Below are 15,600 nucleotides of genomic sequence, written 5' to 3' on the forward strand. Positions count from 1 at the left end.
CATGGCGGTACCTTTGGTTTGCCAGTAGCAAACATCTTGGTAAAAGAAAACATTATTAGTTAGTACGTATGAAGCCATATCCAGTAGAAATTCATTGAATTCACATGTGTATAGGCCTGAAGTTTGTAACCAATAGGATAAGGATTCTAATCCCCCAGAATGTGGTATATTAATGTATAAAGCACTGACATCTAAAGTGCACATGCGCCATTCCAGTTCCAGTTGTGTGTCTGAAATAATTTGAAGAAAGTTTGTTGTATCCTGTAAGCGTGAATGGATAAGTGTCAATAAAGGTTTCAATTTCTCAGTCAAAAAGAGGGAGAGAGGTTCAGTGAAGTATCCCCTACCAGATACGATAGGTCTCCCAGGAGGGTGTATGGGGTCCTTGTGTATTTTTGGCAAGAAATATATGTATTGGTTGGATGAATCTTGTACTGAAAGTTGATGCATAAGATTGGAATCAATAATGGAAGCATCCCTGGCATATGTAAGGAATTCAGAAATTTCCTTTTGAAATTTAGGTGTTGGATTTATAACCATTTTCGAGTAATATCTGGCATCCGATAATTGTCTGAGAGCTTCATTATTGTAATCTTGCCAGTTTAATACCACAGCAGCATCCCCTTTGTCAGCCGAAATTATGACAATGTCATGATTATTTTGTAAATTGTGAATAACTCGTTGTTCAGCCAACGTGATGTTGTTGGATCGAATATCCAATGGGGAATGTGAATAATGTAAGTCCTTAAGAACATTGTTTTGAAATTGGGAGACAGCAGGATGCATAGGAGGGTTAAATGTAGATTTATGATATGTGAATTTTGGTGCAGAATCACAACCATCGGAACAACCAAAAAACAATCTTAAATTAAGTAATCTACAAAATGAGGAAACATCCTGTGCAAAAGAATCTTCAGTAACAAAAAATCCTGGTACAAATGATAAACCTTTATTAAGCACATCAATTTCAATTTGTGACAAGTTATAACTAGAAAGGTTTAAAACATTATTGTACGTTTGTGGTACTACTTCGTCATTGCCAATTGTAAGAGGCCTTGTATGTCTGTAACCACCTTTGTGTTTTCTCCCCCCTCTCTTATACCTGGCCCTAAAGGGACACTTGTAAGTGATCACTTTGGAGTTGGTGAGCCAGATGCAATCTGCAGTTCACTCTCAGGGCCAGAAGTTGGTTCCTCGGTGGAAGAGCCAGTGTCAGAAGTCCAATTAGTTTTTAATATTGATTTTGGTCTTTTTCTTTTTGTAGGACGACTGTGTGGAATATTGAATTTGACTTGTTTCTTAGTTATACTGAAAGGGTTACTGCCCTGGTAATCAGAGATATCTCTATTAAACGTTTGGATTTTTTTGGTTTTGAGTTGTGTCTCCAAAGTATTGAGATCAGAGGCCACTTTTGTCAAATATTTAGCAAAGAAAGGCTCTTTCGCAAAAGGTTTAACATCATTGGCCAAAGTCAAAACAGTGTGAATTTCTTTATCAATTGTACGCTCATAATATTTGTTTAATGCTTCCACAAATGCCATGCTTGATTTGTGTTGGATATCTGCCCATTCAGATGATAAATCGTCGTCTATTTCAGCAACTAAGGGTTGAATTCTAACCCTTAGGCCACGTGGAGTAATATTTTTGGCAATATATGCCTTAAAAAGTTTGGCATGCCACACATTCGAGCGTAAAGACCTTAAATGTTTGTTAAGTTTCTCGAATGCCAAATTACAAGTAGTCTCTGACCCCAGGGGTTCAACAATATTGGAACTGTCATGGCTTGAACCTAAGCCAAAGACACTCAGATCCTCACGATCTGAGGAAAGTCCAGAAACTAGACTGAGTAAATCCATGTTGCGATATAAGAAATAAATACAAATGGACAATTATAGCTACAATGGCTACGTCCAAATTAGGAACAATAATAGACTCAAGTTGAGGCTACGTTCCTGATGAGTGTCTGAGCCTAAACTCTAAATTCCAATAAAAAGGAGAAAAAAATATATGTTTGGAAGACACACTCAAAAAGCCAAGTTAAATTGGAAAAATTGCCTGTCAAATTACTTAGAATATATCAAACAACCAGAGACAGTCATATCAAGATAGCCAAAAGTATAAAGACCAAACAATTGTCCTAATATCAAGAAGAAAAATCATTGGAATGACAGCAATATATACAATAATAGGTGTCAATAATAACCCAAAATATGTATCCACACAAAGAGTGGAGGTGATGCTAATAAACACTGAAACTGTAACTATTATGGGTTCAGATAAATAAGATTAAGGTGGAGACAAAGTGAATTCACAAAATGGCAAAGATAATGTAGTACATAAAAAATGTAATATGTGATGCAAGGATATAAGTTTCCTATAGCATCAAAATTATTCCCACTAAAATAATAAATCTATAGTATGGGATGCTAAGAGGTAGTAAAATAAATGACAAGAATGTTATCTATTATGATTCAAATATGAATGGACCTCATGATATAAATATACCCAAAAGATGGTAATGGTGATGTGAACTGTCAGTAAGAACATAAATCACAGAGGCATGGGTACCAAACACTTTTCGGAAAAAGACACCTCTTATAATGATAGAATCACATAAGCATGCAATATACACTACTTGAATACAGAGAGTTCTGATAAACCTATGATAATATGGAATGAACTCTAAATCATTCAACAAAATGGAAGATGCAGTAAAACAATTTACAGTGATGCTGAAAAAAAGAATAAAAACTATTATGTCCATAAGAGACTCAATATTAAGCTAGTTTCAAAATTGGCACTGTTTTGAAAAGAACTGGCTGAAAACCTGTCAAAGAACCTGAATATAAAACAGAGTTCAATGAGCCATCAATGAGCCAGCATCTAATAACAAAAAGGTGAACCACACTGTACCCAAAGTTAGGACTATTATTAGTTGGTAGATCACAAAATGGTTGCCCACTAAATACAATGAGGTACCTATATGTGTTAACAAAATCTGTACAATAAACTTATACAATTGAGACCCCTGTATGGATAAACTAAAAGAGGCAATGTTGCTTAATAGCCAAAGTGGACAATATAAACTATATAGTCACATTAGGTCCATAATTTGAATCCAAAGGATGTAATCCGAAATGCAGGTCAATGTTATCGGTCTTGTCTAGTTGGAAAAAAATACCAAATGAGCTGGTGATCAACTCGCCTCCAAAATGGCGATGGTATCCTGAAATGCTGGTATTGCACAGTTCACAGAAAAGTCACAACACAAACATAGTCCGAAAAAATACAAACAGTTGTATTTTCTCCAAAATCGAGTTTGTTCTTGTCTATTGGTTCAACATACACAAGGTAACACGTTCCCCAATAAAACGACAGGCGGGCTTAACAATGCTCTATACAAACATCAAGTATTACACCCTTCAGCATCCTTCATGTTTACAATTATTGACATCATTAGGGGTAAAAAATCCAATAAAACAGGTTGGCATGCATTGCTTAATTCAAAGCAGAAAAAATGGATTGTGAAGTTGGGTGGGCTTTTCCCACCCGGTTTGAATGACAAGTTCTAGAAAAAAACAATCAGATGTATTTACAGTCTATATAAAGGTATGCTTGAAGTAAACTTGTTTCACACTGAAGAAGGCTGTGTTTGTTAATACCAGCCGAAACCGGTTTGTGCACTTCTTGGCTGTCCTTAGTATTTGCAATAAAAGATTTTTATTGGGTTTGGTTTTGCTGGCTCTTCCTTTTGTTCTCTGTATCATGCCTTTTTTGAGCCGTGCAATTGCTTACGTGCAAACAATTTTTCACATCATTAACCTTGATTTTATGTTTGCTGTAAGCCCAACCCTACTTTAAGCTTGATTATTACCAAGCTTTCATTTATCTATTTTTTGATCTACAAGGACTGCTTCTGATTTTTCACATCCATTTTTCGCTTTATTCTATTCATATGAATAGTTATTCCCATCCTGCTATTTGGAATACTTAATATCACAATTTTATTGTGTTTAAACTATTTTTCATACCCCGCCTGATTTATGAACTATATTGTACTTTTACTACAGGAATCTGAAATTTGATATCTATTTGTGCCTTTTTTTATATACCTCCACCATATATTTGGACTAACTTTTGGCTTGTCTATCTCAACTTATGGGGAATGTTATATTTTGCGACTCCTCAAGGAAGTCCCGCCCACGTACCTACTTTACGCTTCCAGTTGGTGTGTTGGTTTTGGCGTGAGCAGGCTGCAGTCTCCAGGTTCACTCTCGGAGCCGTTCCTCTGGTGGCTTTCTAAATCTACTTTGTGCTACTCTCGTCTGTTTGGAGTGGATTACAGCAGAATTACTCTTCCTCGTACTCATTCCTGCTAGATTTGGAGGTGGTGTATCAGTCAAGTGTTTCAGGTCGTCTTGGACGCCTTTGGATTACCCAAGAGTGAGTTTTGGCCTTGTGAAATTTTATATATTTTTTATTTATGTGACATCTTTGGCATGGGGAATCAACAGTTCAGAACAAACCCGATTCTGGTGTAAATACAAGTGCTTCTTTTTGGCAAATATTTTTTGGACTTTTTTGTGTTGTGATTCTTTCGTATTATGCTCAATACCAGCGTTTCATGATACCATCGCCATTTTGTATGCCAAGGGTTCATCAGCTCATTTGGGATTTATTCTAATGAGACCACACCGAAAACATTGATCAGCATTTTGGTATATATCTTTGTGATTTATCACTTCGGACTTCATGTGATGATACAACTTATATTATTTATTTTCGCAATTTAGCAGCATAGTTCTTTTGGTTTACTTACACAGGTGTGTCAGCTTTGATATTCGGGTTTTGTATATTAACAACAGTCCTGTTATTGGAGAACGTGTTACCTTGTGTATGTTGAACCAATAGACAAGAACAAACTCGATTTTGGAGAAAATACAACTGTTTGTATTTTTTCGGACTATGTTTGTGTTGTGACTTTTCTGTGAACTGTGCAATACCAGCGTTTCAGGATACCATCGCCATTTTGGAGGCGAGTTGATCACCAGCTCATTTGGTATTTTTTTCCAACTAGACAAGACCGATAACTTTGACCTGCATTTCGGATTACATCCTTTGGATTCAAATTATGGACCTAATGTGACTATATAGTTTATATTGTCCACTTTGGCTATTAAGCAACATTGCCTCTTTTAGTTTATCCATACAGGGGTCTCAGTTGTATAAGTTTATTGTACAGATTTTGTTAACACATATAGGTACCTCATTGTATTTAGTGGGCAACCATTTTGTGATCTACCAACTAATAATAGTCCTAACTTTGGGTACAGTGTGGTTCACCTTTTTGTTATTAGATGCTGGCTCATTGATGGCTCATTGAACTCTGTTTTATATTCAGGTTCTTTGACAGGTTTTCAGCCAGTTCTTTTCAAAACAGTGCCAATTTTGAAACTAGCTTAATATTGAGTCTCTTATGGACATAATAGTTTTTATTCTTTTTTTCAGCATCACTGTAAATTGTTTTACTGCATCTTCCATTTTGTTGAATGATTTAGAGTTCATTCCATATTATCATAGGTTTATCAGAACTCTCTGTATTCAAGTAGTGTATATTGCATGCTTATGTGATTCTATCATTATAAGAGGTGTCTTTTTCCGAAAAGTGTTTGGTACCCATGCCTCTGTGATTTATGTTCTTACTGACAGTTCACATCACCATTACCATCTTTTGGGTATATTTATATCATGAGGTCCATTCATATTTGAATCATAATAGATAACATTCTTGTCATTTATTTTACTACCTCTTAGCATCCCATACTATAGATTTATTCTTTTAGTGGGAATAATTTTGATGCTATAGGAAACTTATATCCTTGCATCACATATTACATTTTTTATGTACTACATTATCTTTGCCATTTTGTGAATTCACTTTGTCTCCACCTTAATCTTATTTATCTGAACCCATAATAGTTACAGTTTCAGTGTTTATTAGCATCACCTCCAGTCTTTGTGTGGATACATATTTTGGGTTATTATTGACACCTATTATTGTATATCTCGCTGTCATTCCAATAATTCCAAAAAATGTGATTTTTCTTCTTGATATTAGGACAATTGTTTGGTCTTTATACTTTTGGCTATCTTGATATAACTGTCTCTGGTTGTTTGATATATTCTAAATAATTTGACAGGCAATTTTGCCAATTTAACTTGGCTTTTTGAGTGTGTCTTCCAAACATATATTTTTTTCTCCTTTTTATTGGATCAAAAAAAATTGATTTTTATTGGGTTTGGTTTTGCTGTCTCTTCCTTTTGTTCTCTGTATCAATGTATTGATAATCGTGGTATCAGGGGGTTCTTGTCTTAGAACAGGGGCAAACCTATCTTTTCTCCCCTGAACCACAACATCCAACATTTCATCTAAAAGACCCTGGGGATATCCCATATCCCTAAACATCCATAAAAGCTTGTTACTTTCAATAAGAAAATCATCATCTTTAGATATCATCCTGCTAATACGTACAAGCTGTCCCTTAACAAGGTTCTTTTTCTGAAAAAAAGGATGACCACTTTTGAAGTAAAGATACAAATTGGAAAAAGTGTCTTTACGAAAAATGTTGGAAGAAAAACCATTGTGGGTTTTGGTAAGGTGAACATCCAGATAATCAAGAAATTGTGAGTTGTAACTAAAGGTAAAATCCAAAAATGTGGTAGTACTTTTTAAATATTCCAAGAATTCCAAAAATAGATCATATGTGCCCTTCCAAAAAATAACTATGTCATTCAAAAATCTTTTGTATAAACACCAGTGTGCAGCAAAGGGACAATTCAAAATATGTAATTCCTCCCATCTAGATAAAACAATATTTGCATAGGTGGGGGCACATTTAGCACCCATAGCCACCCCTTTGATTTGTTTGAAAAACTCCCCTTGAAAAAACATGAAATTGTTATTTAAAATAGTATCCATAAACAGTAAACAGTTGTTGAAGTCATCCTGAGAAAACAATCTACTGTCCCTCATACTATCTTCTAACCAAGATAAACCAATGTCGTGGGGAATGGAACCAAAAAGATCGACTATATCAAGTGTAACAAACACCAAGTCAGGAGAGAATAAGTGTGGTTCAACTCTCCTAAGAAAGTCTCATGAGTCTTTTAAGGTAGTAACACCTAGGTAAGAAAGCTGCTTGAGTTTCCCATCCACGAATTTGGCAAGTGGGGTGGTAACCGAACCTTGGGAGGAAACAATGACACGCAGGGGGGGGGGTTCATCTGATCTTTATGAACCTTGGGAATACCAAAAACCGAAGGAAATCTGGGGTGGGAATTCACCAAGAATTGAAGCATATCCTGGGAAATGGAACCCTCCAAAAACAAATCCTGAAGTAATAAGTTAATTTTAGAGTGAGATAAATTCACTTCATGGATAGAAGCCCTAGAGTATTTGTTTGAATCGTACAGTAATTCGTTCATTTTGGATTCGTAATTAATGAAATCCATAAGCACTGTCCCACCACCTTTGTCTGGCTACATAATTCTAATATTGGTGTTGTTCCTGAGTTGATTGAACTCTTCTCTTTCTTCTGATGTTAAATTGGAATAAATCCGGTGCTGATTCACAGTGTTCCTGACTTCCCTGTCCAATACAGTTTCTAGGTTCTTCAATTGAGGATGTAATGTGGGATTAAAAGTACTTTTCCTTTTTAAGGGTTGGTTAGAAACGGAACAAACAGGGGTATCATGAAAAATTAAAGCCAGATTCATTTTCCTTAAAAATAGTTTAACGTCTATAATAAGGTGGGGAATACTGGCTTTTCTCAATGGAATGAACTTGAAACCCTTAGAAAATAGTTCAAAATGTTGTGCATTCAATACCAAGTCGGTGTAATTAAAAATATTGTATCTTTTTAATTGGAAGGTATGGCCATTTTGAACTATTTGTGAATTAACATCAGGTATTATCTCCTGTTGTTCCATCTGGAATGATAAGGATGGTATTGGACAGGATTCTGGTTGTGAATCCTGTCCGATCTCCTTAAAGGGGGTGGGGGTTATTATTATAGACGGTATTAGAAACGGTATTAGAAAAGGTATTATCATGGTATTAGAAACCCAAAAGATTTGGGGAAATTAAAAAAAGAGGTATCTGGAGGGGGCAGAATGGAGAGAAAAGTCAGCAAACAAAGCTGTGTAGTATTGCTGGATCTGAAGTCATCAAGTCTTGGTGAGTACCTTTACAAGGTGGACCCTGTTTTTTCACAAAATCTCACCAAGATAACACTAATATATAGACTGTATTTTATATAGCACATATCATGGACAGAAGTAGGTTAAAAAAAAAAAAATAGTTGAGTGCATAAGAACATAATAAAACAAGTGCCCAATCCTGGTAGGCGCACTAGTGCCAGAACTGAAAAAAATGACAGTGTTGAATCCTCACAACATGGGAACATTCCAACTATGCGGCTAAGCCAGGCCTGAGGAGTTGCCCCCCCACTGTTGTAGAAGGAAGTAGCAGTCAACAAAAATCACAAAAACTGATAGGCCAAGTAAGAGCCATAAAGACTATAGAGTGGACTTCTGAGGATAAGAAAGAAATTATGTATGGTTACTATTATGCAAGAAGCCCAGAATTTCTAGATAGAAGTTATACAAAAAGATTGAGAGAGAAACTAGAGGAAAGAAAAATACTTCCACAAGAAAAATGTCAGAAGCTTCAAATAAAAAATTGTGTTCATTAAAACATCAGATTTATGAAAAACATTATATAGACCAATAAACTTTGGGCCATTTGGAAAAACACAACTGAAGTGCAAAAATATAAAGAACAATTTTGAAAGGTATAAAAAAGAAATATGGACATGAGAAAGAAAGAAAGACAGATTTGATATGGTGCAATATTAATGTAAAGGAGAAAGCCAAATTAATATATACAAAAAAGGCAGCCCAAATATAGCCAAAGAGAAATACAGGCAAAGATATCCATATATGGAAAATTTCACAATAAAAAATAAGATCACAAACAGGGAATGCAGAACAGAAGAATAGTGAGGGAGAAGTTAAAAAAATAGAAGTTGAAGTTATGGAACACTTGCAAAGTGAAGGATTTAGTGTAGACAGGTTACACCACAGCATGATGGAACAAGTCCCAAAAGTAAGGAGAAACAGGAGGAGCAGGAGACATCTGAAGAAGAAATATGAACATGGGAAAGAAAAAAAAAACTTAATATGGTGCAATATTTATGCAAAGGAGAAAACAAAACTAATCAGTAAAAAAGAGCAGCACCAAAGATATTTGAAGAGAAATACAGGCAAAGGCATCCAGACATAGAAAATTTACAATACAAAAAAACAATAATAAGAAAACAAAGAGGAAAAGTAGTAAAGAGGATCAGTAAAGTTGAAGTTAAAGAAATAGAAACTGAGGTTATGGATTATCTGCAAAGTGAATGATTTAGTGTAGAAAATCTAACTCAGATAACATCACAGCAGGACAGAGCAATACATTTCTAAATTAAGGAGAAACCACTGGAGTGGGAAACATCTGATCAGTTGCCACATGAAGATACTTTGGAGCATTCCATAGGAAACCAGTAAAATTTTTCAGTTGAAGTTGCACAGCAAGGAAAGGAACAGGAAACTGTAGCAACTCTGACACAGTCAGTGTTGTGGAGTGATAGGCCAGTGAGTTCCCATATGAAAGAGCCACGGATGACACATGATGAAAGTAAAGAGAATGTGTCACAGGAAGATGCTGTGGAACTTTCTATAGAATACCTGCAGGAAATGAAGAACAAAGAATGTGCACACAGTTAAGAAGAAAATGATTTACGAAAAGAGTAGCTTGACTTAATAGAGATGGACAGTCGTATTAAGATCAATGAAAGAAACAGACTACAGAAAGTCAATAAAACCCAAAAAGTCAGAATTTTGATAAAACAAATGAACACAGTAATTAGGACTGTCCATAGAGATTCATGCGATATAACAGAAGTAAATAGGATATATTACTGTGCAGCTAAGTTAATAACACATAAAGCCTTACTACAAAAACCACAGTGTAGTAAGGGAAAGGAAGAGGAGAAATCGAATGCCATCATGGAAGTATCGAATAGAGAAAACTATAAAGTAATTAAGACAAGAGGTATCACTGTTAGAAGAGTATAGAAAAGGGAGCAGATCAGCAAAAATACTCAGAAAGATAGATGTGATAAGAGCAATATACAGTATCAGAACAGATCATGATCTATTGTGCACTATCGCAAATAATAAACTAAAAATATCAGCACTGACAAAAAAACGTACAAGATGTGCTGATAAATAAAGGAAAAGTACAAAATAAGCAATTTGCTTGTTACACAAAAAAGTTTTATTGAGACCTGGGAAAAAACGTTGGAAGAATAAAGGATTACTCATTGCTTCTGTTGCCTTACTTTGTTTTGTTCTTGTTGAGTTGGATTATTTGCTACTGTTTTAGAGAGAACTGGGAAACAAGTCAAAAGGAATTGAAACACCACCAAAAAAAGAAATAGATAAATTTTCGAGAAATATCTATGTAGATCCTGTGGAACATAACAAAGATGCTAAATGGATAGAAGAAGTAAAAGAAAGAATAAAGCTTGAATGGACAGGATATGAAATGGGATGAAGTAATGGCCAGAGAGACTAAAACAAAGTTAAGAAAAGCTCCAAATTGGAAAATCCCAGGATCAGCCACAGCACCTAACTTCTGGCTAAAAGTATTAACATCTTTACATGAAGAACTATTTATATGCACACCCCAAACAGACACCAGATTGGTTAACAACAGGAAAAACAATATTCCTGCTTAAGAACGAATCTGCAGGTTATCCTAAAAATTATAAACCAATAACTTGCCTTTCAATGACATATAAGCTATACACTACAATTGATGCCGGCAGAGTTTATAGTTATTTAGAAGAAATCTTAGTCATGACAATAGAACAGAAGGGTAATAAAAGAAAGTCATATGAAACAAAGGATCATTTGTTGTTAAATAAAGTCAGAATGGAGAACTGTAAAAAGGGGAAGAATCTATGTATGGCATGGATAGACTACAAAAAAGCATTTGACAAAATCCCACATTCACGGATAAAAGAGTGCTTAAAATGTAATAAGATGCATCCTACACTGATCAATTACATTGCAGCAACCATAAAACAGTGGCAAACCACTTTACAGTTAAGCCATGATAAAGGAAAATTATTATTCCAGAGATAAAAATTCAAAGGGGGATATTCCAGGGTGACTGTCACCACTGCTCTTTTGTCTTGTCCTTAACCCATTAAGCTGTCTACTAAACAGATTAGGTCATGGCTGCAATTTGCCTCCCAGAAAACAACAAAATGTGAAGACTTCTCATCTTCTTTTTTGTAGATGATTTAAAACTGTATACTTCGTCTGATGAAGAACTGAAAGCACAACTACAAGTAGTCAAAACTTTTTCAGGTGATATAAGAATGTCATTTGGTCTTGTTAAATGTGAAAAGCAACCTTTAAAGCAGGAAAACTGCAGCACCAGGAAAATATCAGTTTCGGACAGGAATGCGATATAAAAGAACTTGAGCAAGAGCATGTGTATTAATATTTGGAATTGCTGAAGGATCAACAATAAAAGATAAACAAATGTGAATAAATCTTGGTAAGGAATATTTTAGAAGACTTAAATTAATACTGAAAACAGTGTTGACATCTAGGAACAAAGTCCAGGCTATAAACCAATTTGGTGTTCCTGTCCTAAATTACATTTTTGGAATGATTGACTGGCCTCAACAGGTGTTGGATAGCTACGACAGGAAAACAAGGATGCTTCATGCTCATCAAATGATTTATAAAAATCAGTGTATAACAAGATTATATATTTCTCATTCTGAAGGAGGTATGGGCTTCCTTGAAATTGATTACATGTACAGATCTGCAATAGTGGGACTGCATATATATCTGCTGACCTTACAAGTCCCAAATGTAGTGAACGTTTTGAAACACGAGGAGAATAAGTCTAAGATGACTTCTGTGCTTAGTTTAGCAGTAGCATATCAGCATCAAGCAGGAATAGATGTCAAGCCAGAAGTAAATAAAATCAGGCAGCAACTAAATATGCCAAAAAAAAAGGAAGAATATAAGGTGAAGGACCAGATGAGAAGGCAAGAAATGTGGAAAAAGCATAAATATAATTGCAAGTATATAAAACTTTTGGAACAACCTCATGTTGATCAGGATTGAACAGAGGAATGGTTAAGGACAGGCAAATTTAAACCAAAAGATGAAAAGTTAATATTGGTGGCACAAGATAGTGGATTACATACACGTTGGTTTTAAAAATCCATTGAACATGTGGAAGAAACAGATAAATGTAGGTTTTGTAAAACAGACTTGGAGACAGTCGTACATCTTGTTGCTGGTTGTGATATACTAATGGCAGAAGGACTGTATACTGAAAGGCATAATAATGTGGCAAGACTGTTGCATTGGGGATTGTGCAAACATTACAATACTGAAGTAGCTGAAAAACACTGGAATGTTGAAGTTTATATGACATGGGATCACCCATTACCAACAGTTCAAAACATAGATGCAAGAAAACCAGATATTGTAGTCCATGAAAAAAGACAAAGTAGCATTGATCACTGAAATTGCTACACCCAGTGACTACAATGTCTTATATACACACAAAGAGAGACACAAAGTAATAAGATACCAGGATTTGCAGGTAGAAACAAAGGTAGTGTGGAAGAAGGATACCTAGACAATTCCAATAGTAGTAGGAGCAATGGGTCTTATGAAAAAGAATCTACAGTCATACTTAGATATGTTACCAATACATGTAACTCCATACGAACTGCAGAAGGAGTCATTACTGGGCACATTGCGGGTGCTGCAAAGAGCACTTCTGACTAACATCAAAGATTGAAACAATACTAATTTTATGAACTTTCATCATAGTTTGACTTAGGAATGAGGTCCATTCCCATCATAGTATTAGAACCCCAAAATATTTTGAGAATTTAAAATAGGTATCTTGCAATATTATCAGGACCCACTGATGCAGTGTTTTCAGCTCTGGAGGCTAAATTGAGGACATGTTCTTTAGTGATAGTTGAAGAAAAACGGTAGGGAGTATTTCCAGTGGGGGAACTGGAAGTGAAAGGGATGTGAAATTGGAACTAAATTTACTAGCCAGAAAATTTGCTATATCCTCTGGTTTAGTATAGGAAGTTCCATTTATTATTAGTTGATCACACTGCTGGATGTTCCTTTTAAGGTTGCATACATAACTGAAAAAATGCCCTACAGTTTTTCTTAGCCTGGGAGGCTACTTTTGTCTTGAAGTTGGCTTTGGTGGACTTGATTAGTCTGCTGAGTTGATTGTTGAGACTGAAGAAGGAGTTTTTTGTCATTTTGGCATAGCCCTCCCTATTTTTGGAAAGGATTTTCTTTTGTTTTGTTTCATAACCTAGTTATACTGGGGGTCAGCCTAGAGGCTTGTTTTGGAGTTTGTCCTAAGTTTATTTCAGTTTGGTACTGCTCTTTCTATGCAGTTATTTACATGATTGCACAGGGTTTCTGTAAACACTTCCACATAGGTCACTGTGTTCCCTGAGTTTAGGGAGGGCTTGGAATTTAGTTATGCCATCACTTAATAGGGGGTAGTTAGCCTTGGCAAAGTCCTTAAAGGTTTTCTGGGAGGTCAGACTTAATATATTTATTTCATGGATGACCACTTGGAGATTTGATCTGACTGGTGCATATGAGGGGATGCAGTGTACCCTCATATTTATGAGTGGCAGATCCAGGATATTTGCATCTCTAGTAGGTGTGCAGACAAGCTGTTTGAGGGAGCTTGCATTGTCAAAATCCAGGAATCTTTCAGCCTGCATGTTAGTGGTTTTGTATATATCCCAGTTTATTGTGGGATAGTTGAAATCACCATGAATGTGGTATTGGGCTGAACTGTGGGTGACTCCAGTAAATGAAAGTATGTGGTATGGTTATCCTGGGTCATAGACGGGGACCTATAGCTAGCAAGGATATGATATGGGACTTCCTAAGTTAAACTGGACAAGGAGTAACGAGCATGGCATATTGTTTGTGCTTACTTTTTAAGTAGATTTACAAACCTCCACCTCTTGTCTCTTCTTATGTGGTAGCTGGTCTAAATGTGTGGAAGACATCATAGCCTTTTACTGCCAGGGTACCTTCTGTGGCTTTCAACCCGGGGGGGGGGCATAAATCTTAGTAACTGTTCAGTAACTGTACAGATGTCAACACTCTCCAGTGTTAGCAGTGGTTCCAAGGATTGGAGCTTCTTGTTGAGATTTTTAGTATTAAAAAATAACACTTTTAGTTTATCTTGCATAGAATTTAGTATTTTGGAAGGTTTACCATTTATTTATTGGCATTTGTTTACCGGGAAAGTCCACTGGGCCAAAAACGCCCATTTTCGGTGGAGGCCTGGGGAGGAAAGCTCCACAATGCAATTAGTATAATAGTATATAATATTCAAAACAGTTAGTAGATACAAACAGTACTATACAAAAACAGAATAAGATGCCTGTAAACGTACGATATGTACAGATTAATACAGTTTAGAGATGCATACTAACTTAAACAATCACGTTATGATACATTTAAAGAAAATATACTGCTAAAAGCAGTCCTATATATTAGCTTTTCAAGGTGCTCTAAGAGTATCAGCTAGAATAATAGTGGCAGGTGATGTGTAATTGAATTGTTTCCTGATAGTAAGGCATAGATAGATAACTTATACATGTTTTAAGTGGTGGTAAAGGAAGATTTGAAGAGGTGAAGATGTGAATAACGGGGGAATATGACTTAAGGTGTGGGAATCAGGTTATGGAGGGATGAGAAGTGAAGGATCTGCATTGCCATAGGGTGGAGAGTTGTTGCCACAGAGATTTTTTGAAGGAGGAGATATTACTGGAGGTTCTGATAGCTATTGGGAGAATGTTCCATAGCTTGGTAATAGACAAAGAGTACAGCCTGTGGCCAGCTGGGAGTTTTGGTTTGTCTGCTTGCAGGAGAAGTTGATTTGCAGATCTGAGTGGCCTGTTTGGGTGATAGTGGGTTAAAATGGAAGAAAGGGCTGGGCAGTTTGATCGTTTGTAAATGATTTTGTGTGCTGTGATTAGTTGTAGGTAGATTAGATAATGTAGAAACTCCAGCCAGTTAAGCAATTGCAGAGAGATGCAGTGATGGGAAGAGTATTTAGCATTGGTTGCAAACTTGGCAACCTTACTGCAAAAGGACTCAAGCTTGTTTTTTAGGGAGGACTGGATATTGGTAAGGAGAGGAACACCATACAGGAGAGAAGGTAGGAGGAAGGTTATGGCAAGCATTTGCTTTGTAGAGAAATCAAGAAAGTGTTTATGACTATTGGGGGTGGCTAGTTTTTGGTGTGCTTTTTCGATATTATTGTGGATATGGATATCAAATGTAGGGTTTTCATCCAGAACAACTCATAGTAATTTAGTGCATGAGCCAACCTCTATAGTGGTGTTTTGAGAATGAATGGTGAAGTCTGGCTTGTTAACAGAGAGGTTTTTCTTG

This window comes from Protopterus annectens, chromosome 1.part1, assembly GCF_019279795.1.
Source record: "Protopterus annectens isolate FY-2018-M chromosome 1.part1, PAN1.0, whole genome shotgun sequence".
Taxonomy (NCBI): Eukaryota; Metazoa; Chordata; order Ceratodontiformes; family Protopteridae; genus Protopterus; species Protopterus annectens.